The following is a 24,148-nucleotide window of genomic DNA, read 5'->3' as shown; positions in this document are numbered from 1 at the left end:
TGAGCAACCCTCGTACAATGTACACCAACGAAGAGAAGGTGGAAATATTTACTCAACTCTGGAGATTGCAACTAAACAGAACAGCAATTGCAATAATATTTTGTTATTCCCGATACGTTTATGTGTAGTACAATACTGCAGTTATTTTTAAACGATATGCTGTGAGCAGTGAAGGCAGTCCTTGACTAAAAACTAAATCTTTGATTGTGGTTGAAGGCAGACGTAAAGCTACCCGGGCTGTGGAATTCTGCAGTAAGCGATACCCTCACAAGAATCCACCTGATGTTTCTCGTGTTGCTGTGACGCTTCAGAAAGCGCAAAGTTTCAAACGAAGGCAAAGCAGTCGTTGTGGAACTCACACAGACAAAGTCACCGACGTTAGAATTCTCGCTTCTGTTCCAATGAAACCGCAAGTAACCACGCGATAGCTTGAACAGAATTCCCAAAACCATCGCATTCTAACACGCTACCTTTTCTACGATTATAATGTAGACTTACACCAAGAATTGCACGGGAGTGATTTCCTGATTCGTATACCGTTCTGTCAGTGGTCACAGCAGTGAATCTTCGCCAACAAGAATTCCTTCGTCGATGTTCTTTTTTCTGATGTGTCGCTTGGCGACACATGCTATTTGTCATTATGATCTGCGGTTCGGTTCTATGGCGTCACCTACACTACTGGCCTTTGAAATTGCTACACCATGAAAATGACGTACTACAGACGCGAAATTTAACCGACAGGAAGAAGATGCTGTGATATGCAAATGATTACCTTTTCAGAACATTCACACAAGGTTGGCACCGGTGGCGACACCTACAACTGCTGACACGAGGAAGGTTCCCAACCGATATCTCATACACAAACAGCAGTTGACCGGCGTTGCCTGGTGAAGCTATGTTGTGATGCCTCGTGTAAGGAGGAGAAATGCGTACCATCATGTTTCCGACTTTGATAAAGGTCGGATTGCAGCCTATCGCGATTGCGGTTTATCGTATCGCGAAATTGCTGCTCGCATTGGTCGAGATCCAATTATTGTTAGCAGAATATGGAATCGGTGTGTTCAGGAGAGTAACACGGAACGCCGTGCTGGATCCCAACGGCCTCGTATCACTAGCAGTCGAGATGACAGGCATCTTATCCGCATGGCTGTAACGGATCGTGCAGCCACGTCTCGATCCCCGAGTCAACAGATGGGGACGTTTGCAAGACAACAACCATCTGCACGAACAGTTCGACGACGTTTGCACCAGCATGGACTATCAACTCGGAGACCATGGCTGCGGTTACCCTTGACGCTGCATCACAGACAGGAGCGCCGGCGATGGTGTACTCAACGACGAACCTGGGTGCACGAATGGCAAAACATCATTTCTTCGGATGAATCCAGCTTCTGTTTACAACATCATGATGGTCGCATCCGTGTTTGGCGACATCGCGGTGAACGCACACTGGAAGAGTGTATTCGTCATCGCCATACTGGCGTATCACCCGGCGTGATAGTATGGGGTGCCATTCGTTACACGTCTCGGTCACCTCTTGTTCGTATTGACGGCACTTTGAACAGTGGACGTTACATTTCAGATTTGTTACGACCCGTGGCTCTACCCTTCATTTGATTCCTGCGAAACCGCTCATTTCAGCAGGATAATGCACGACCGTATGTTGCAGGTCCTGTACGGGACTTTCTGGATACAGAAAATGTTCGACTGCTGCCCTGGTCAGCACATTCTCCAGACCTCTCACCAATTGAAAACGTCTGATCAGTGGTGGCCGAGCAACTGGCTCTTCACAACACGCTAGTCACTTCTCTTGATGAACTGTGGTATCGTGTTGAAGCTGCATGGGCAGTTGTACCTGTACACGCCATCAAAGCTCTTTTTGACTCAATGCCCAGGCGTAACAAGGCCGTTATTACAGCCAGAGGTGGCTGTTCTGGGTACTGATTTCTCAGGATCTATGAACCCAAATTGCGTGAAAATGTAATCATATGTCAGTTCTAGTATAATATATTTGTCCAATGAATACCCGTTTATCATCTGCATTCTTTCTTGGTGTATCAATTTTAATGGCCAGTAGTGTATAACCGATTGCTGAGAAGTGTGTTCGGAGCGGCGGCGGACAGTCTGTTGAGAGTATACTACGAGTACAGCCAAGCGTCCAGGAGGGGGAATCTTTTGTGAATGATTAAACGGTACTCCAAGGACTATTAAATACAAGTGATGTATTACTTCTGTTACCTAAGTGGCCTGTTTAATCTCGAATGTGTCTGAGTGTATTCCTTCACCATGATTGTGGATTTCATATTGGTTGTTCGAGGTTTCGTTTCGAATATTGTGGTTCGGTTTAAATGATGAAATTTGTTCAGAGATCATAGACAGACCTCTGATTTGGTGGTGGCTATTTCTGACATGACTGACAAGATACTGGGGCTGGTGTTTATGAATTTGAGATACTGGGGCTAGTGTTTATGAATCTGACATACTGTGGTTGGTGTTTATGAATCTGACATACTGTGGTTGGTGTTTATGAATTTGTTAACACTGTCGGTGTTGGGCGTTAGGGCTGTACGGCCCAATTGTAAGAAGTGATATCTTGGTGTAAGTTTTACCCCGGTGTGTGCTACATTTAACTGATTCAATATTCGGCACCACGTTGGTGACCAGGGAGTGTAATGTAAAAGTTGTATGTGTTGTATTTTAGCAAATATCTTATGGTGGTTAGCATTTAGATCTTATAAGTTACTTTATATCTGCTGATTTGCCCTTGGGGTTTTAGAATGTAAGAGGGGCTTCTCAGGACAGTAGTCTAATGGTATGTAATTTTAGCTTATTTTATTGATATACTTGTTAAATGTTGAGCCTTGATTTGAGCGAGTTTCGTTTATATGTATATAACAATGATTTTAAGGAGTATGGTTTCTGGATTTTTTAATGTATTTTGAAGAGTTAACTTCGAGTTAGGAATGTATTATAATATCCATACCTGGGGTCTAGCTGAATAGAAGTGAATAGTTACAGGTGCAAGTTAGTTCGGTAAGAATTGTAACATATGTCTTGTTCAATGCTAATATTGTCAATTTTTCAGATGACCAGTCACTTTCTGATGTAACCTCTAACAAAAGAGTGGCTGGTATGGAACTTAAGTATTGATGCCTTGTATCCTGTGAGTGCACATTCCAAGAAGCTACAAGTGCTACTCCTAGTATTATATTATTTGTGTAAATTAATTTAACTCTAGTTCTTGGTATATAAGGTTTATTTCTAAAACGTTTTTGTTAACAAATTGTATCTGTTTGGTTAATAAATGTTTGAGTCCTCATTCTGCACTTGAATCACCCAGGCATCGCTCTACTACATCCTGTAGTACACTAATGAGTGCCTCGTCCCAAAGGATATGTAAATGCAAAGAACGTGCATTATTGGTCTAGCGAAAACCCATGATAGCTTAGAGAGGTGGAATCAATGGAGAGTACGTGTCTAGTTTCTGATGCTTCTTGTTACAGTTGTTGGACCTTATTTCATCAATGGTAGCCAAATGGCAGGCATATGCTAACATTCTCACGTGAATACGTTTCATCACCAGGAGGATGAAGTGTCTATAAGAAACAACATGATTATCTGGTACCAACATGATAGATTTCCTTCACATAAAGCCTTGGATACATGTAGTGTTCTAAACCTAGATTATCCTGCCAGATGGATCAGTCGTGAAAGAATAGTGGATTGGCACTTTTGGGTTCCTAACTTTGTTCTTATGGACTTTTTTTTTGGGATACGTAAAACAACGTATCTCGATTCAGTTGCTTGTTATTCACTTCACCAGGCCGGTAAGTAACCCCACCAACGCCATGCACACTCTCCTGTAATAGCTGGTATTTGGAGTGAAATAATGTTTTTGAAAATATACATACAAGCTCGAAACATATCCTCCCAGACAGTCATAACAATGACATATCAACATTCATCATGGCACACTTGGTTGGTACAACGCCTACAGTGTGTATATTATCAGGGAATAGTGATCCATTCTCTTCCACTTTTCGATATCATTGCAGGACCAGTCAGTTACTACCAGGTTTTTGTGGTGGGAGGGTTTCGTCCATTCTGTCATGGTGAGGACTATACATTTACATTAGGATACAGGGGACTGTATAGGGAACACACGAGTAGCTTTTACTGTTTATTTATTTATAAAGTCTTACATACAGCAGGCTATAAGATCATACTTAAATATGAACATAGTTCTGCACCTACATCTGGCCTAGTTGGCTCGTATACTTCTAGAAGTACTGATACACAACATGAATGGTAATATTGACCGATAGCATCTTCAGATGGATGAAGAGTATTTCGCGCTAACTTCAGTAGATTGTTTCATATTTTTTCATAGAACTGGTAGACACACGATTGCCAGCTGACAGTCCAGATTATGCTGACTACCTTATCTGTTGTACATTAGGTGTTAAAACATGTGTTCTTACATATGGGTGCACTCTCTCTTGTTATACAGCTTAGCTGTTCATGGGAAGTCTCCTATGGGGAGGGAGAGTCAGCATTTCTATGGAACAAGCAGTAATTTGCATTGATGTGTTACACAGGCGAATCCACTCACCAAGGGATAGTACGAGTTTGGTATCACTATATCTATATCACTATATTCATGGGAAGTCTCCTATGGGGAGGGAGAGTCAGCATTTCTATGGAACAAGCAGTAATTTGCATTGATGTGTTACACAGGCGAATCCACTCACCAAGGGATAATACGAGTTTGGTATCACTATATCTATATGTTCTTACATATGGGTGCACTCTCTCTTGTTATACAGCTTAGCTGTTCATGGGAAGTCTCCTATGGGGAGGGAGAGTCAGCATTTCTATGGAACAAGCAGTAATTTGCATTGATGTGTTACACAGGCGAATCCACTCACCAAGGGATAGTACGAGTTTGGTATCACTATATCTATATCACTATATTCATGGGAAGTCTCCTATGGGGAGGGAGAGTCAGCATTTCTATGGAACAAGCAGTAATTTGCATTGATGTGTTACACAGGCGAATCCACTCACCAAGGGATAATACGAGTTTGGTATCACTATATCTATATCACTATATTCATGGGAAGTCTCCTATGGGGAGGGAGAGTCAGCATTTCTATGGAACAAGCAGTAATTTGCATTGATGTGTTACACAGGCGAATCCACTCACCAAGGGATAGTACGAGTTTGGTATCACTATATCTATATCACTATATTCATGGGAAGTCTCCTATGGGGAGGGAGAGTCAGCATTTCTATGGAACAAGCAGTAATTTGCATTGATGTGTTACACAGGCGAATCCACTCACCAAGGGATAGTACGAGTTTGGTATCACTATATTTTGAACTTTCGAAAATCAGCATCACACAGAACTCACTACCTGACACCATTCTCACACTGCTGGATTTACTGCCGCTGTTACTATTTCTGAAAATAATAAACATACACAATGAATTTTGTTTTTTGATGAAAGGGAAACTCAACTTTTTATTTCATACCTTTTAATAGGTTTTCAATATGCCCTCCCTTGAGATGCACGGCATATGTCATTGCAGTATTCAAACTGTTTCCACACTGCAGCGAGCATGTCTTGATGTTTTGAGTTTCAGCTTCCATAGCTGCTGTTATGTGATGTCTCAGTTCATTCATTGTTGTTGGTAACGGAGATACATAAAAAGAGTCTTTTATAAACCCTCACAAGAGATAATCACATACAGTCAGGTCTGGTGACCTTGGAGGCCAGTAAAGTGAGGCTGAATCATTTAGTCCAGTGCGACCGATCCATCGTTTAGTAATCCTTTGATTTAAAAATTTCCGCACTTCCAGATGCCAGTGTGACAGTGCATCATCCTGTTGGTGAATGAAATCTGCTCTGTGCTGTAGGAGGACCCACACCATACCTATTACGAAAGTCACTCTGAACAGTAATTACTGAACCACAGTGCACAAATCGTACAACACATAATGCTTTCTGTTGTCCTGACACCATTTTTACTAAAACTGAAATGGGCACTCACTGCTGCTACCTAGTGGGAACCAATATGTTGTTCATGCACTTGTCTCAAATAACATAATAGTTATGATTTTTTTGTAATCAGATGATTCTTTTCGATACACCCTCTATACAGGGTGTCACAAAAAGGTACGGCCAAACTTTCAGGAAACATTCCTCACACACAAATAAAGAAAAGATGTTATGTGGACATGTGTCCGGAAACGCTTAATTTCCATGTTAGAGCTCATTTTAGTTTCGTCAGTATGTTCTTCCACCTACGCTCAATGGAGCACGTTATCATGATTTCATACGGGATACTCTACCTGTGCCGCTAGAACATGTGCCTTTACAAGTACGACACAACATGAGGTTCATGCACGATGGAGCTCCTGCACATTTCAGTCGAGGTGTTCGTACGCTTCTCAATAACAGATTCGGAGACCGATGGATTGGTAGAGGCGGACCAATTGCATGGCCTCCACGCTCTCCTGACCTCAACCCTCTTGACTTTCATTTATGGGGCCATTTGAAAGCTCTTGTGTAAGCAACTACGGTACCAAATGTAGAGACTCTTCGTGCTCGTATTGTGGACGGCTGTGATACAATACGGCATTCTCCAGGGCTGCATCAGCGCATCAGGGATTCCATGCGACGGAGGGTGGATGCATGTATCCTCGCTAACGGAGGACATTTTGAACATTTCCTGTAACAAAGTGTTTGAAATCACGCTGGTACGTTCTGTTGCTGTGTGTTTCCATTCCATGATCAATGTGATTTGAAGAGAAGTAATAAAATGAGCTCTAACGTGGAAAGTAAGCGTTTCCGGACACATGTCCACATAACATATTTTCTTTTTTTGTGTGTGAGGAATGTTTCCTGAAAGTTTGGCCGTACCTTTTTGTAACACCCTGTATAGTATAATCACTGGAGCTTAGTGAATTGGTTGGACTGGTATCTGTTTATGAAACAAACACCATACCCATTGCGCTACAAGGGTTATGAGTTTCTGTTAACTCTGAATTCACACTTTGATACTGACAACTGCCACTGCTGGATGCAACACAACTGTAATCTCTCTCTAAGGCGTTTGTGTGTATGTGATGTGTGTGTGTGTGTGTGGTTGTGTGTTTGAGTGTGTCTGAAGGCATCTGATAGTACCGCAGGTGTGTATGTAGGTAGGGAGCTTATGACCAGAGTGTTTGTAGGCAGGCACTTTACCCCTGCTGACTGACTACAGTCTTATTCATTCGTGGATCATTATGGAGGTGGATGGCTTTGGCAGTGCTTTTATATCTGCCTGTTAGAGCTTGCTGACAGCTATGTGGAACATGTCAGCTTCCAACAGTGATTGCCCATTGGCTTATTGAACCATGTGTTGTTGGCCTGAGTATGGCAAGACTGTAGTGGGGGTGGCAGTTGCAGCAGTGGCGGTGGTGGTGGGGTGGTTATGGCAGTGGTTTACGTGTTAACGTCTATCTTTGGTAGCGTTGTTGTTCTCTCTCTCTCCCTGTCTCTCTCTAGCGAGCTGTGGCTATAAAACATTGAATCATAGGATGGGGAAGAACAATTTAGTAGGACATATTGTTATTTATTAACATATACCCACCGCAAGCATTTCATTCTACAATATACAACAAATAATTGATTTATATAGGTCTTAAATTCAGCCTGAATCACATTGAACCCTGTAGGAGAAATTACGTGCAAGGTTATAACGTTAGTGCTACAGATTTTGTGCTTATAGAGTTGACAGGTGTAGAGTCTTGCACTGGATGAACACAGGCGTTTACACTTTGTTCTGATTGACTCATATTTACGTTATGGTTACGTAAATGTTCTACAATGTAATGGAATGCACTGTCGCTGGTTAATGGAATGCAGCTACATATGGACACCAGCATAATCTTCCAGAGTTGCTGATGTACTGTGTAGTTCCCATAAATTCACAATACTTGAATATTAGCGTAAATGTATTTCACTCCTCAACTTAGTTCCAGCTTCTCCTCATATTTCAACTATGGACATATTTTTTAGAAACATATGGACATCAGTTGGGGTATGGAATGGACCGTACTCACCTGTCACCTTCCCTAAAAGGTGTCCATTACACTGCATAGATAATCCTACTCATACCATGTACCTTGTACTCTAACACCAAGATGTTGGACATTCTCTATTTCCAGTAATACCTCAAAGTCACTATTATGTGCTAGACCTATGTTCACACTTTTTGATCTACTAGCAGTCACGTTTTAGGTATTGCTCAATAGGAGTATTTTTGGGGGATGTTCTGATGGCTCTGATAAATGTGGGAGGCTGACTGCAGGTTGCACAGAACACTTTGGTATGCTGGTCCAGCATTTCTGCTAGTACTGCAGCGGTGTGTTGGACAAGAAAGCATATAAGCACAAACACATACATAATACTTAATAAATAATAATGTTGGATGCACTAATATTTATTTTTGATGTGGCAGTTCTTTTTCTTTGGACCATTCTCTGCTCCTGCTGCTGGAATTTCATGTCGATCGTTTCACTACTGTGAACAGAACGTGAATGACAATGCTCAGATAGTTGGATTTTATTAAGATGAGAGGAGAGGGTGCCTGTTTCTTATTGGTCCAGGAGGATGTGACCCTTTTTTATATCATCATCTTGGCTAGAACTCTCACAGTGGATGGATGACTTTCATTCTAAACTACCGGCAGTACTTGACTACATCAGCTGCTGAGGGGAGGGTGTTCCCAGAAGTCTTATCTATTACCTTGTGGTAAGATATGTTCTTGGGGTAGAACTCTCCTTGATACACTACTGATGCTAATGGGATAACAACACGAAATATTTATAAGTGTGTCAAATTCCACTCTTTTGTCAGCAATGTTAAGAAGTATATCTAGTTGTATTACCACTCCTTGCAGTCGGACTTTGCACATTCTATGTACCATGATGTCCTTGACTCATCTCTCCAGCATATGTATGTGGAAGTGAAATATTCTGCGATGAGGTTAGATCCTTCCCTATTGCAGGTGCCTTTTCTTGCTAACTACCAAATATATGGGCTCTCCTCTACAGCTGCCAGTCGTATCCACCACGTGATCACACTTCCCAAGCAAATATCAAACCATCACTTACACTCCATTCTCCATTTTCCTCCTATGTACAGTGATCCATCTGAATTACCCTTTATTCTTAAACATCTTCATTTTTCTCTCCTACCAACTTAGCATGTACTTGAACCGAACGACTTTCGTGGAACGATATCTTCACTTACACATCGTAGCACTAGCGCACCATGGCCATCAGCCTTTTTCATAGTAACAGTATCAATAGGATTTTAATGCAATTATTTTCTTTGTTAACTGAAGAAAACTTTGCGATTATTCTTTGATACCATTAGGTTATAGATCGACGTTACCACTGTTGCCATTTCCTTTCACATATGGGAGGGTGGAAATAAAATTAACTATATGGAAAGAAAAGCAACTACCTAGAGTAACATTAGCACCTGAAAGTGACAAAATAATATGCAGTCACTACAAAATCTGATAGTACATCAGGTAGTATGTAAGCTAACTTATTATTCCCCTGTTAATTTCTAATGTTAGGATGCTGGCACACCAGTTCCCCTCGATGGTTCTCAGTCGCTGGTAAATACTTCAAAATAAATTTTCAGCTATCATACTTTCAACAAAAAATGCAAGTGTCCCTTACTGTATTTATTTCGTCCAAAATAACAGAATTCATGTGTCGATTAGGTTGTACCTCAGGCTAACTGACAGAGGAATAATATTGTTATTCATTTCCAGCCTACAGTATGGGTTGTCCCACAACAATCGATATTTATGACATTGAGTTCATAACGTGGAAATTGGGTTTCAATAATAAGTAGTACCAACAAAAGCACGTTAAATTAACCAGCGACAGTGCTGTCTCCAAAGAACGTCAAGTGGCCACAAGTTTTTTGCGTTTGACATTCGGAATGCACGTGTGGGTGTATCATCCAGGCTTACTCATAGTCGATAATTGCTCGTTGCAGAAAAATAATGACGAGGGATCGAAAGTTGACGACAAGACCATCAGAGACAGAGTGCAATCGGACAGAGCGAGGTTACCGGCGTATCGTTTCCATAGGAACTATCCTGGTGTTCGCTACAAATGGTTTAGGGAAACAATGGCAAACCTAACCCAGAATGGCAACACGATGTTTGAACGCTGCTCCCCCACTCTGCCCACAATAATGTCCATTTGTGACACTGTAACTTATAAAACGCAGTAAATGAAGCAGGCAAAAAGGAATACAAACTTCTCAAAAATGAGATCGATAGGAAGTGCAAAATGGCAAAGCAGGGATGGCTAGAGGACAAATGTAAGGATGTAGAGGCTTATCTCACTAGGGGTAAGATAGATACTGCCTACAGGAAAATTAAAGAGACCTTTGGAGAAAAGAGAGCCACTTGTATGAATATCAAGAGCTCATATGGAAACCCAGTTCTAAGCAAAGAAGGGAAAGCAGAAAGCTGGAAGGAGTATATACAGGGTCTATACAAGGACGATGTACTTGAGGACAATATTATGGAAATGGAAGAGGATGAAGATGAAATGGGAGATACGATACTGCGTGAAGAGTTTGACAGAGCACTGAAAGCTCTGAGTCGAAACAATGCCACGGGAGTAGACAACATTCTATTGGAACTACTGACGGCCTTGGGAGAGCCAGTCCTGACAAAACTCTACCATCTGGTGAGCAAGACGTATGAGACAGGCGAAATACCCTCAGACTTCAAGAAGAATATAATAATTCCAATCCCAAAGAAAGCAGGTGTTGACAGATGCGAAAATTACCGAACTATCAGTTTAATAAGTCACAGCTGCAAAATACTAACGCCAATTCTTTACAGACGAATGGAAAAACTGGTAGAAGCCGACCTCGGCGAAGATCAGTTTGGATTCCGCAGAAATATTGGAACACGTGAGGCAATACTGACACTACGACTTATCTTAGAAAATAGACTAAGGAAAGGCAAACCTACATTCCTAGCATTTGTAGACTTAGAGAAAGCTTTTGACAATGTTGACTGGAATACTCTCTTTCAAATTCTAAAGGTGGCAGGGGTAAAATACAGGGAGCGAAAGGCTATTTACAATTTGTACCGAAACCAGATGGCAGTTATAAGAGTCGAGGGGCATGAAAGGGAAGCACCGGTTGGGAAGGGAGTGGGACAGGGTTGTAGCCTCTCCCCGATGTTATTCAATCTGTATATTGAGCAAGCAGTAAACGAAACAAAAGAAAAATTCGGAGTAGGTATTAAAGTGCATGGAGAAGAAATAAGAACTTTGAGGTTCGCCGATGACATTGTAATTCTGTCAGAGACAGCAAAGGACTTGGAAGAGCAGTTGAACGGAATGGACAGTGTCTTGAAGGGAGGATATAAGATGAACATCAACAAAAGCAAAACGAGGATAATGGAATGTAGTCGAATTAAGTCGGGTGATGCTGAGGGAATTAGATTAGGAAATGAGACACTTAAAGTAGTAAAGGAGTTTTGCTATTTGGGGAGCAAAATAACTGATGATGGTCGAAGTAGAGAGGATATAAAATGTAGACTGGAAATGGCAAGGAAAGCGTTTCTGAAGAAGAGAAATTTGTTAACATCTAGTATAGATTTAAGTGTCAGGGAGTCATTTCTGAAAGTATTTGTATGGAGTGTAGCCATGTATGGAAGTGAAACATGGATGATAAATAGTTTGGACAAGAAGAGAATAGAAGCTTTCTAAATGTGGTGCTACAGAAGAATGCTGAAGATTGGATGTGTAGATCACATAACTAATGAGGAGGTATTGAATAGAATTGGGGAGAAGAAGAGTTTGTGGCACAACTTGACAAGAAGAAGCGACCGGTTGGTAGGACATGTTCTGAGGCATCAAGGGATCACAAATTTAGTATTGGAGGGCAGCGTGGAGGGTAAAAATCGTAGAGGGAGACCAAGAGATGAATACACTAAGCAGATTCAGAAGGATGTAGGTTGCACTATGTACTGGGAGATGAAGAAGCTTGCACAGGATAGTGTAGCATGGAGAGCTGCATTAAACCAGCCTCAGGACTGAAGACAACAACAACAACAACTTATACTCATGTTAAAGAAGTGACTATCGGATTTCAGACAGATTTAATCAATATGGCTGCCGGACGTTACAAAGGCTTTGCCATTCAATGCTGCCTCCGTTTCTCGCAGACAAACACACTGCAGAGAGACTTTTTGGCGAATAGAATGACACCGGGTCAGGCAATTTAAAACAAAGCTTGCTGTCCTGTCGGCCCATTGATTTCCCCAGGGAGAACGTTTTATGCACCGCCCTCACCTCGTTGATTGGCAACATAACATAATGCTCCTTCAGTGTTGTGAACACCCTCTGTCTTTTTGAGCCCTGAGTCTCAGAGCACTATCCTCACTAGCGTCCAATTTTTAGAAGAAGCAACATTTAACTCAATGCTACCTAGAGACATCTTCATCTGACGCCATCTTGTAGCCAGTAGAGTTGTTTCGATTTTATCTCTTGTGTTCCTTTTCGTGATCTAACCATTACGATCAGATTTTTACAGAGAAAGAAAGAGGAAGGGGAGGAGAGAGAGCATCTTTGCTTACTTTCCGGTTCTTGCTTGTGTCGTACACGAAATTTAAGAGTACTCCTGTTTTATGAGTCAAATTAGATAGTTACTATCTTTCCTTTGTTTATTTGTTTCTCGCTGGCCGTTATAGTCCCTAAGTGGAAAAATCGAACTTGCTAATAAAATTCGTATTCTGATGATGTATCTGTTAGAGATCCAAGGTCTTCATTTTTCTGCGACAGGAGGACGTTAACTTGAAACTAATACAGCCAACTATCGGAGGGTGGCCACGTTGTACAGTGCCTTACCCACTGTATGAGCTACGCTGAATGTCGTTAGGAATGCGCCACTATTACCACACATCATTTGTCCAAACAAAAAGTGCACTATGGCAGTCTAGTGCTCTAATACGGCATCTTAAAAACAGTGTAAAAATGCGACAGTGTTGGAAAACATCGATGGTATCCTTCAAACAGCAACACTCCTGGTTTGCAGAGAGTGACGAGTATGCAGCATATCTATGGATGATGAGTAAGTGCAGACGTGTGGTTATTTTAGCGACCACATTTGTAACTAAACATTTCGAGGCTTCGCTCTGAAGCAATAGTAATTAATCGCACTCAGTCTCTTCAAACAACACACAACTGCCTAGCCCCTGCCTGCTTGCTGTTAGCTGTTGTCCTTTCGATAAATCTGCAACAATGTTGACAAGACATGAGGCAAGTGGAAATTTTGATCAGGGTCAGATAATTGTTAGTATTAGGGAAAAGCCACCGTCGCCCCACTCTGCATTGTTATAATATTTATTCAAGATGGCGGGTCCAAGATGGCGGCAATAGATGTGGCAACACCCCAATGACGTCATGGTGGGAAGTTAAATCTTGGAGGAAAAATAGGTTAATTTTGCTACCTCTACTAACCTAACCCCCTCCCCCTCCCCACCCAAGAAAATGGCGGGAAGTTCAAATTTTGGAGGGAGAAAGATCACTTGAACTACCTTCACTAACCTAAGGAAAAGGCAGGAATATTTTGGCAGGATAAAAGGTCACTTGGCTACCTCTACTAATCTACATCATCCAATGACAACCTCTTCCTTGGAATTGGCAGGTAAAGGACTCAGCCCATCCTGGGATGCTGGATAGTATGGCCGTAAGTCTTTATTTTGCATGCAATCTTTATTTAAACAGTTTGAGTTGTCATAGGCAATAGCTCCATCCAAGTATGTTCACCATGAGGTTTGGAGTCCAACTGGCCTAGCACACAGTACTACCACCAGAGGGCACTGTCATCCTCTGGCAGTCAAGGGAAAAAAGCGAGAAACGGCCTTAGTATGTGTCCAGCTGCTACAGGAAGGAAGGAGTGTATTTTATTTATTTTCAACGGGAAGTTGGAACAATTTAATTAGGAATGGATTTCACGCATTTTATTTATTACACTGATACAAAATACTCGCCCTGGTGTGCTTGGGGTCACAGTAAATAGCCTACAGACCTGCAAACTACACGTAAATCACCGAAATAATGCAGTACACTGATTTACAGACACACAAACAACTCGTAAATTGTCAAAATAATGCATGTATAACACTCTATGAACACGTTCACTAATTGTAAACATCTACATATACATCTATATAGATACTCTGCAAATCACATTTAAGTGCCTGGCAGAGGGTTCATCGAACCAACTTCACAATTCTCTATTATTCCAATCTCGTATAATGTGCAGAAAGAATAAACACCTATATCTTTCCGTACGAGCTCTGATTTCCCTTATTTTATAATGGTGATCATTTCTGCCTATGTAGGTCAGTGTCAATAAAATATTTTCGCATTTGGAGGAGAAAGTTGGTGATTGGAATTTCGTGAGAAGATTCTGTCGTAACGAAAAACGCCTTTCTTTTAATGATATCCAGCCCAAATCCTGTATCATGACACTCTCTCCCATATTTCGCGATAATACAAAACGTGCTGCCTTTCTTTGAACTTTTTTGATGTACTCCATCAATCCTGTCTGGTAAGGATCCCACACCTCGCAGTAGTATTATAAAAGAGGACGGATAAGCCTAGTGTAGGCAGTCTCCTTAGTAGGTCTGTTACATTTTCTAAGTGTCCTGCCACTAAAACGTAGTCTTAGGTTCGCCTTCCCCACAACATTTTCTATGTGTTCCTTCCAATTTAAGTTGTAGGTAATTGTAACACCTAGGTAGCTAGTTGAATTTACGGCTTTTCAATTAGACGGATTTATTGTGTAACCGAAGTTTAACGAGTTCCTTTTAGCACTCATGTGGATGACCTCACACTTTTCGTTATTTAGGGTCAACTGCCACGTTTCGCACCATTGAGATATCTTTTCTAAATCGTTTTCCAGTTTGTTTAGATCTTCTGGTGACTTTATTAGTCGACAATCGACAGTGTCATCTGCAAACAACCGAAGACGCCTGCTCATATTATCTCCCAAATTGTTTATATAGATAAGGAACAGCAAAGAGCCTATAAGACTACCTTGAAGAACGCCAGAAATAACTTCTGTTTTACTTGATGACTTTCCACCAATTTCTATGAACTGTGTCCTCCTTGACAGGAAATTACAAATCCAGTCACATACCTGAGACGATATTCCATAAGCACGCAATTTCACTACCAGCCGCTTGTGTGTTACAGTGTCAAAAGCCTTCCGGAAATACAGAAATACGGAATCGATCTGAAATCCCTTGTCAATAGCACTCAGCACTTCATGTGAATAAAGAGCTAGTTGTGTTTCACAGGAACGATTTTATCTAAACCGATGTTGACTGTGTGTAATTCGTAATGTTCAAACACAATATATGTTCCAAAATCCTGCTGCATATCAACGTCAACGATATGGGCCTGTAATTTAGTGGGTTACTCCTACTACCTTTCTTGAATACTGGTGTGACCGGTGCAACTTTCCAGTCCTTGGGTACGGATCTTTCGTCGAACGAACAGTTGTATGTGATTTTTAAATATGGAGCTAATGCATCAGCATACTCCAAAACGAACCTAATTGGTATACAGTGTGGACCAGAAGTCTTACTTTTATTAAGTGATTTAAGTTGCTTCACTACTCCGAGGATATTTACTTCTACGTTACTCATGTTGGCAGCTGCTCTCGATTCTAATTCTGGAATATTTACATCGTCTTCTTTTGTGAAGGCATTTCGGAAGGCCGTGTTTAGCAAATCTGCTTTGGCAGCACTGTCTTCGATACTATCTCCAGTGTTATCGGGCAGAGATGGTATTCATTGTTTCCTGCCGCTAACATACTTCACATACGACCAGAGTCTCTTTGGATTTTCTGCCAGGTGTCGAGACAAAGTTTCGTTATGGAAACTGTTATAAGCATCTCGCATTGAACTCCTCGCTGAGTTTCGAGCTTCTGTAAAAGATCGCCAATCTTGGGGAGTCTGCGTCTGTTTAAATTTGGCATGTTTGTTTAGTCGTTTCTGCAACAGTGTTCTAACTCGTTTTGTGTATCAAGGAGGATCAGCTCCATCGTTTGTTAATTTATTTGGTATAAATCTCTCAGTTGCTGCCGATACTATTTCTTTTAATTACGCCACATCTGGTCTACACTTATATTATTAATTTGGAATGAATGGAGATTCTCTCAGGACGGCGTCAAATGAATTTTTATCTGCTTTTTTGAATAGGTATATTTTTAGCTTATTTTTCGAGGATTTGGGGATTACAACATTCAATCTCGCTACGACAACCCTGTGTTCACTAATTCCTGAATCGGTTTTGATGCTCGTTATTAACTCAGGATTATTTGTTGCTAAGAGGTCAAGTGTCGAAATAAAGAATTGTGCAGCTTACACACCTGCAAAATATACGTAAATCACCGAAATAATACAGTTCACTGATGTACAGACACTAAAACAACTCGTAAAGTGTCAAAACAATGCACGCTCTGCAAACGCGTTCACTAATTATAAACTGTCGAATTAATGCAATGTGCAGCCTACAGACATGTTCACAAAATAATGCAGTACACTGATGCACAGATACGTTCATTATGCTTATAATTGGCAAAATAATGTGGGTATAACGCTCTGCAAACATACAACGCTTAAAAAGTGGTTCAAATGGCTCTGAGCACTATGGGACTTAACATCTGAGGTCATCAGTCCCCTAGAACTTAGATCTACTTAAACCTAACTAACCTAACGACATCACACACATCCATGCCCGAGGCAGGATTCGAACCTGCGACCGTAGTGGTCGTGCGGTTCCAGTCTGTAGCGCCTAGAACCGCTCGGCCACTCCGGCCGGCCACAACGCTTAAACAGCCGAAATAATGCAGTGCACAAACACTCACTGCATGTAGAAATGCTTTCAGACTATCGTTAAGAAATTAGAGTGCGACATATCAGCGAACTGGTCCCTACAGAGTTCCAAGGCGGAATGATGACTAGATGCATTTTTCCTAGCGATCCTAATGGCACAGCCCATCCCACATGTGAAACGCCTCTGGCCACACGTGTTTACCTAGTCGCCACGGCTGATGTGACTTTCATAGCTGCGGGTCCAGCACTGAGCGAGATGTTTGCATAGCGGCTCACCCTCGCAGGCACAGCTAAACGGCTGTCAGTGTTATACTGAAGTCTCATGTCTATGTAAATAAGACCCAAGTCTCCCTCTCGGAAATCGTAAACTTTGGCAGAAATAGTTTACGGTCACTTTTGTTGCAGCTTTCGTAATGTCTCAGCTGGTCTGCAAGGAAATTCTTGCCCTAACCAGACCTGTTTACGAAAATAGTCCAGAGTAACCTTTCCTGGAAATGTGACGTCCTGCTTTCAACATACGTCTCAGAAATGGTAGACGTTCTCACTGCATAATCATGTATGTGCATGCTTTCAAAAACACCGTTAACCACAAAATTATATTTGTTGTTTAGAAGGAGAGCACTGTCTAAGAAAAGACGAGAAAATCAGAACAGTTACACAAACAGAATTCGAAGCACTATCCTGCAGAAGAGAAAAATGATACTTCCCGGTACTGTCCCAGACACTACAACAATACATTAGAATTGATAGAGTAGCTGATTTACGTAACATACCTCGAACTCCATCCGTCTGGAGCTCCATCATGCATAAAAACCATCCATTTCTTGTTCTTTTTAACCGTCTTCTACTACATCACAATACTTTCAGGTCTACTACTATACACCAATGCCCTTCTCGACATGCGCGCATCTGGAGAAATCTTGTGCACTTGGATGGGTGCGGAACAGCAGATGTCGATTCAGTGAGCTCCATTCATTCACGAGATGCGGGATATAGTGGTCTATTTCTGATCAGCTGCAGATTGAATCGGTAACAGTGCTGCAGGGCGAGTTGATCAAAGACAGTGCGAGGGGTTCTCCCAGTCTCTAACTTTATCCTAAGAATGCGAGAATCCTCTGTCACTCCCATACTCAGAGAGAAAGATCGTAAATTACGCACTATGTTCGAGGTGCTAGAAATATGTCGATCGATTTCTGGTACACTCTGATGATGTATATCTTCGAAAATTAACAGTGAATGGACGTACTGCACAGCGATCTATCTGCATTCGCAGTGGTACTCGCAGAGCAGAGTAGGGGGCGGTTTAGCAATGATACTGAAACTGGAAAGCGCGCTGCCGCATCATTGGTCAGTGTTGAAATTACTGTAAAATTGCTAAAATTGTTTGCACTATCAACTGTGATGCTTATTATTACAATGCAACGACGGTGTCTTTTCCATCCTATCCATCCTCTGGTGTGCTGTTGATAATTACATGATGACTGAGTGACATCGTTTGTTTCAGATGGAGAGAGAGTTTTGCTGGAGGGGCAACACTTTTTGGGGATTGGTAGCACCGAAACAGCGATTGCGTACTTGGCTGCAGTATGTCGCATACGTGACTGTAGTGTGAGGAATCAATCGAAACAGAACACAGAGTCATGAGCTATCCTATCACTGTGACAGATGAGTTTAAATGTAGAGGTCGTCAATCACCTTCGGACAGCAGCTTCAAACGCTCCACAACACCGCAAAACTCTAACAATTTCCTTATGTTGTGACCATCTTTTATTTAAAATCATCCAGAGTATGTGTGTGTGTGTGCGTGTGTGTGTGTGTGTGTGTGTGCGTTGTGGTAGCAGCAGCAACAACAAGTTTTACATCGTGCGGCATCTGGTTTCCTGTGAGAGGCAATGGATCAGAATGTGATAGTCAGTTTAGAACCTGACACGGATCTCAAAGTTGTGGCGGTAAAAACAAAATGTATGACAGTGTACAAAGCATGTTACAGCAGAAAAAACAGTGTTTCACAGGGAGCCTGTCTTGCGACTGACAATATAGTCGGTGGAATACGGTCATCCTCCTGCTCCTACAGTACGGACGTTGGCACTTTACATTGGTCTGTGCAAGAGACTTCGATCACTGACCTCCTGCTCCTGTGGATCACTACCTGTATATTTAATAGGATCGCCACATGTGCTCGATCCCGGCATGCAGACGGTATTTGTTTTCAATGTATGGGAAGAGAGAGAAGCGGTAAAATCCTTGTCGTGTTCTCTATCGGATGAAGTTAGCGGAGCTTTTATAGTTGTTAATTTTTCTCTGTTGGGTGGTACGGAATACACCTACTTCTACCTGATTACTCTGAAATTCACAATAAAGTGCCTGGCAGAGGGTTCAATGAACTACCTTCAAGCTGTTTCTCTATCATTCCACTATCGAATGGCGTGCGGGAAAAACGAACATTTCAGTTTTTCTGTGAGAGCCCTGATTTCTCTTATTTTATCGTGATGATCATTTCTCCCTATGTAGGCGGGTGCCAACAGAATGTTGTCGTTATCATAGGAGAAATTCGGTGATTATAACTTCATGAGAAGATCCCGTCGCAACGAAAAACGCCTTTGTTTTAATGACTGCCACGCCAATTCGTGCATCATGTCTGTGGCCGTATCTCCCCTATTTCGAGATAATACAAGACGAGCTGCCCTTCTTTGTACTGTTTCGATGTCATCCGTCAGTCCCACCTGATGCTGATCCCATAACACACAGCAATACTCCACAGCGTGGTGTAAGCAGTCTCATTAGTAGACCTGTTGCACCTGCTAAGTGTTCTGTCAATGAATCGGAGTGTTTAGTTTGCTCTACCTACAACATTATCTATGTGATGGTTCCAGTTTAGGTTATTTGTAATTTAATCCCTAAGTATTTAGTTGAATTTACAGCCTTCAGATTCCTATGACTTGCTGTGTAATCGAAATTTAGCGGATTTCTTTTAGTAATTATGTGAATAACTTCACACTTTTCCGTATTCAGGGTCAATTGCCACTTTTCACACCATACAGACATCGTATCTAAATCGTTTTGCAATTCGTTTTGGTCACCTGATGACTTTACAAGACGGTAAAATGACAGCATCATCTGGAAACAATCTGAGATGACTACTGAGATTGTCTCCTATGTCGTTAATATAGATCAGGAACAATAGATGTCCCATAACACTTCCTTGGGGAACGCCGGATATTACTGCTCTTTTACTTGATGAATTTCCGTCTATTACTGCGAACTGAGACTTTCCTGACAGGAAATCATGAATCCAGTCGCACTACTGAGGCAATATTCCATAGGCACACAATTTGGTTAGAAGACACTTGTGAGCCTTCTGGGAATCTAAAAACATGGAATCAGTTTGACATCCCCTTCACGAATACAAAGAGCTAGTTATCTTTAGCAAGAACGATATTTTCTGAATCCATGCTGACTATGTGTCAATAAATCGTATTCTTCGAGGTACTTCATAATGTTCGAGTACAAAAATGGCTCTGAGCACTATGGGACTTAACATCTATGGTCATCAGTACCCTAGAACTTAGAACTACTTAAATCTAACTAACCTAAGGACATCACACAACACCCAGTCATCACGAGGCAGAGAAAATCCCTGACCCCGCCGGGAATCGAACATGGGAACCCGGGCGCGGGAAGTGAGAACGCTACTGCACGACCACGAACTGCGGACTGTTTGAAAACAGTATATGTTCCAAAACCCTACTGCAAATCGACGTTAGTTATATGGTCCTGTAACCCAACGATTTACTCCTACTCCCTTTTTCAGGTATTGGTGTGACTTGAGCAATTTTCCAGTCTTTCCGTACGGATCTTTCTATGAGCGAGCGGTTGTATATAATTGCTAAATATCGAGCTATTGTAGCAGCATACTCCGAGCGGAACCTAACCGGTATAGAACCTGGACCGGAGGCCTTGGCTTTATTAAGTGATTTAAGCTGATTTGTTACACCGAGGATATCTACTTGTATGTTTCTCACCTTGCCAGTTGTTCTTGATTGGAATTAAGGAACGTTTACTTCTTCTTCTTCTTCTTTGGTGAAGCAGTTTCGGAAAACCGTGTTTAATAACTGATTTATTGTCACTGTCATCAATGACTTCACCGTTGTTATCGGGCAGTGAAGGTATTGATTGCGTCTTGCCACTGGTGTGGTTCATGTATGATCAGAATAGATTTGGGTTTTCTGCCGGATTTCGAGACATAGTTTCCTTATGGAAATTATTATAAGCAACTCGCATTGCAGTACGAGCTATGTTTTGAGCTTGTGCAAAACTTTACCAGTCTTGAGGATTTTGCTTTCTTTTAGATTTGGTATGCTTTTTTTGCTGTTTCTGCAAACAGCGGTCTGACCCGTTTTGGGTACCATGGGGGATCAGTACCATCACTTATTAATTTGTGTATATATCTCTCAACTGATGTCGATACTATCTCTTTGAAATCATTCCACAACTTTTCTACGCTTACATGATCAGATCGGGAGTGAAAACTGTCTTTTATAAAGGCGTTAAGAGCATTTTATCAGCTTTTTTTAAATAGATATACTTTGCGTTCCTTTTTGATGGTTGTAGGTGTTACGGTATTCAGCCTAGCAAAACTGCCTTGTGGTCGCTAATCCCTTTATTCATCACGATGTTCACTATTTGTCCACGATTATTTGTTGCTAAGAGGTCAAGTAGGCTTTCGCAACCATTTACGTTTCTAGTGGACTCATGATTAATACTTCAAAATAATTTTCTGAGGAAGCATTCAGTACAATTTCTGATGACGTTTTATGCCAGCCGCCGGCTTTAATTGTATAATTTTTCCAGCATATCGGGTGTAGATTGAAGATGCCACCGACTATAATTGTATGAGTGGGGTACCTATTTGAAATGAGACTGATGTTTTCTTTGAACTGTTCAGCAACTGTATCTTCTGAGTCAGGGGGGGGGGGGGGGGAGGGGGAGGGGGTCGGTAATTAATAGTTTAGTCCGATTGTCAGGCATAAAGCCTGTCCATGTTATTTCGCAGGAACTATCTACTTCAACTTCACTATAAGGCAAATTACTTTTGACAGCAATTAATACTGCGTCAGCAACTGTATCTAATCTATCCTTTCTGAACACTGTTAGATCATTTGAAAATATTTCAGCTGAACTTATCTCCGGCTTTAGCCAACTTAATGTACCTATAACTGTTTGAGCTTCAGTGCTTTCAATTAGGGCTTGGAGCTCTGGTTCTTTCCCAACACAGCTACGACAATTTACAACTACGATTCTGATAGTTTCTACAACTACCTTATTGTGTATTAACTGCCCCCTTTTAGATGGACGCCCTTTCTGTGGTTCCCTGAGACAATCTAACTTAAAAAACCGCCCAGTCCCTTTCACACAGCTCCTGCTAAGTGTGTAGCTACCTCCTCTGTGTAATGGACTCCTGACCTATTAAGCGGAACCCGGAAACCAACCACTCGATACGACAAGGAATCTGCAACCTACACGTACACAGAACCGTCTGAGCTTCTGATTCAGACCGTCCACTCGGCTCTGCAGCAAAGGAACACAGTCGGTTCTATCGATGATGCTGCAGATGGTGAGCTCCACCTTAATCTCGGAAGCAAGGCTGTTAGTCCTTACCATTTCCGCTAGCCACCCAAAACTAGAATTAATCTCCTCCAATCCAAAGCGACACACGTCATTGGTATCGACATGAGTCACCACCTGCAGTTAGCTGCACCCTGTACTCTTCATGGCATCCGGAAGCACCCTTCCCACATTCGGAATGACTCCCCCCAGCATGCACATGGAGTGCACGCTGGCGCGACCGCTACGGTCGCACGTTCGAATCCTGCCTCGGGCATGGATGTGTGTGATGTTCTTAGGTTAGTTAGGTTTAAGTAGTTCTAAGTTCTAGGGGACTGATGACCTCAGATGTTAAGTCCCATAGTGCTCAGAGCCATTTGAACCATTTTTTGCACGCTGGCTTCCTTCCCCTCCTTGGCAGCCATGTTCCGAAGGGACTCCATTATGCACCTATTGTTAGAGCTCCCAACTATCAGCAGACCCACCCTCTGTGAACGCCCAAACCTTGTGGACTGAGAAGCTTCCTCTGGAACAGGGTGGACAACTGCATCCGGCTTAGAGCCATCGTCAGCCACAGATAACGCCTGAAATCATCACACGAACTGGGGAGGTCCTACGATCGACCCCTCGGAAAGTTTTTCTCCGCTTACCAGGCTTTGGAATGGGATAACTCGACCATGGGTGAGAGGTCAACCTCTGTGCAGGCAGTACCTGGGGTGGCCACAGCAGCGGACTGATAGAGGGACATGTGGGATGTGCGCAATGTCCCTTGCATCCCCACGTCCAACCCCCACAGTGATGTCCCTTGGCAGCAGCCTCAAGCTGTATGATGGAAGCCAACGCAGCCTGGAGCTGTGAGTGAAGGTTCGCCTACTCAGCTCGAATCTGTACACAGCGATCACAGTTTCTATCCATTACTGTAGCTGCTCCTTTTTGAAGCTCATAAAAATATGTACTCAGCCTATTAGCAGCAGGAATTCGAAGTGCTCTCTCACTGCTGGTCTATCCAACACCAAGCTACACTAACCAAAACAAACAAAAGGCTGTACAATACAAGGGTTGATAACAATGACGATACTGTACGCTACGCTGTTTTTAAAATAAAAATGAAAAGTTGTGCCTAGGAAGCACTCGAACACGCAAGAAACTACAAAAATAATCTAGTAACTAAGCAGATATCTGTAAATAAGTCATTGCCGTTGGAAGCTGGTAAAAATATACTACAAACGAACGGTGTACTCGCCTTGTTAGCAGCAGGAGCACGAGGTGCTCTGTCTCTGATGGTCTACTCGACGCTAAGCTATACTAACCAAAACAAACAAAAGCCATCAAATAATGATGATTGAATGTTGGGGTGTGTGGATGTTCCGACATGTGCAAAGAAAATGACTATGTCCAGTCATAAGTTAGGTATGGATTTGACGTGGAATAACCGCAAAAGGAATGAAAGATTTTTTTTTCTTTTTCTTGGAGAAGTATGTCACGTCATAAGAATGGTACAGATATTTCTATTTCCAGAGCCACTGCCGTCAGCAGGGGTATTTCCGATACTTCGTTCATTGTCGAATGTCGTCTAATTGAGACAGCGGTCGTAATA

The sequence above is a fragment of the Schistocerca americana genome, chromosome 3, assembly GCF_021461395.2.
Source record: "Schistocerca americana isolate TAMUIC-IGC-003095 chromosome 3, iqSchAmer2.1, whole genome shotgun sequence".
NCBI classification, from domain to species: Eukaryota; Metazoa; Arthropoda; class Insecta; order Orthoptera; family Acrididae; genus Schistocerca; species Schistocerca americana.
Note: the sequence above shows the minus strand (reverse complement) of the source record.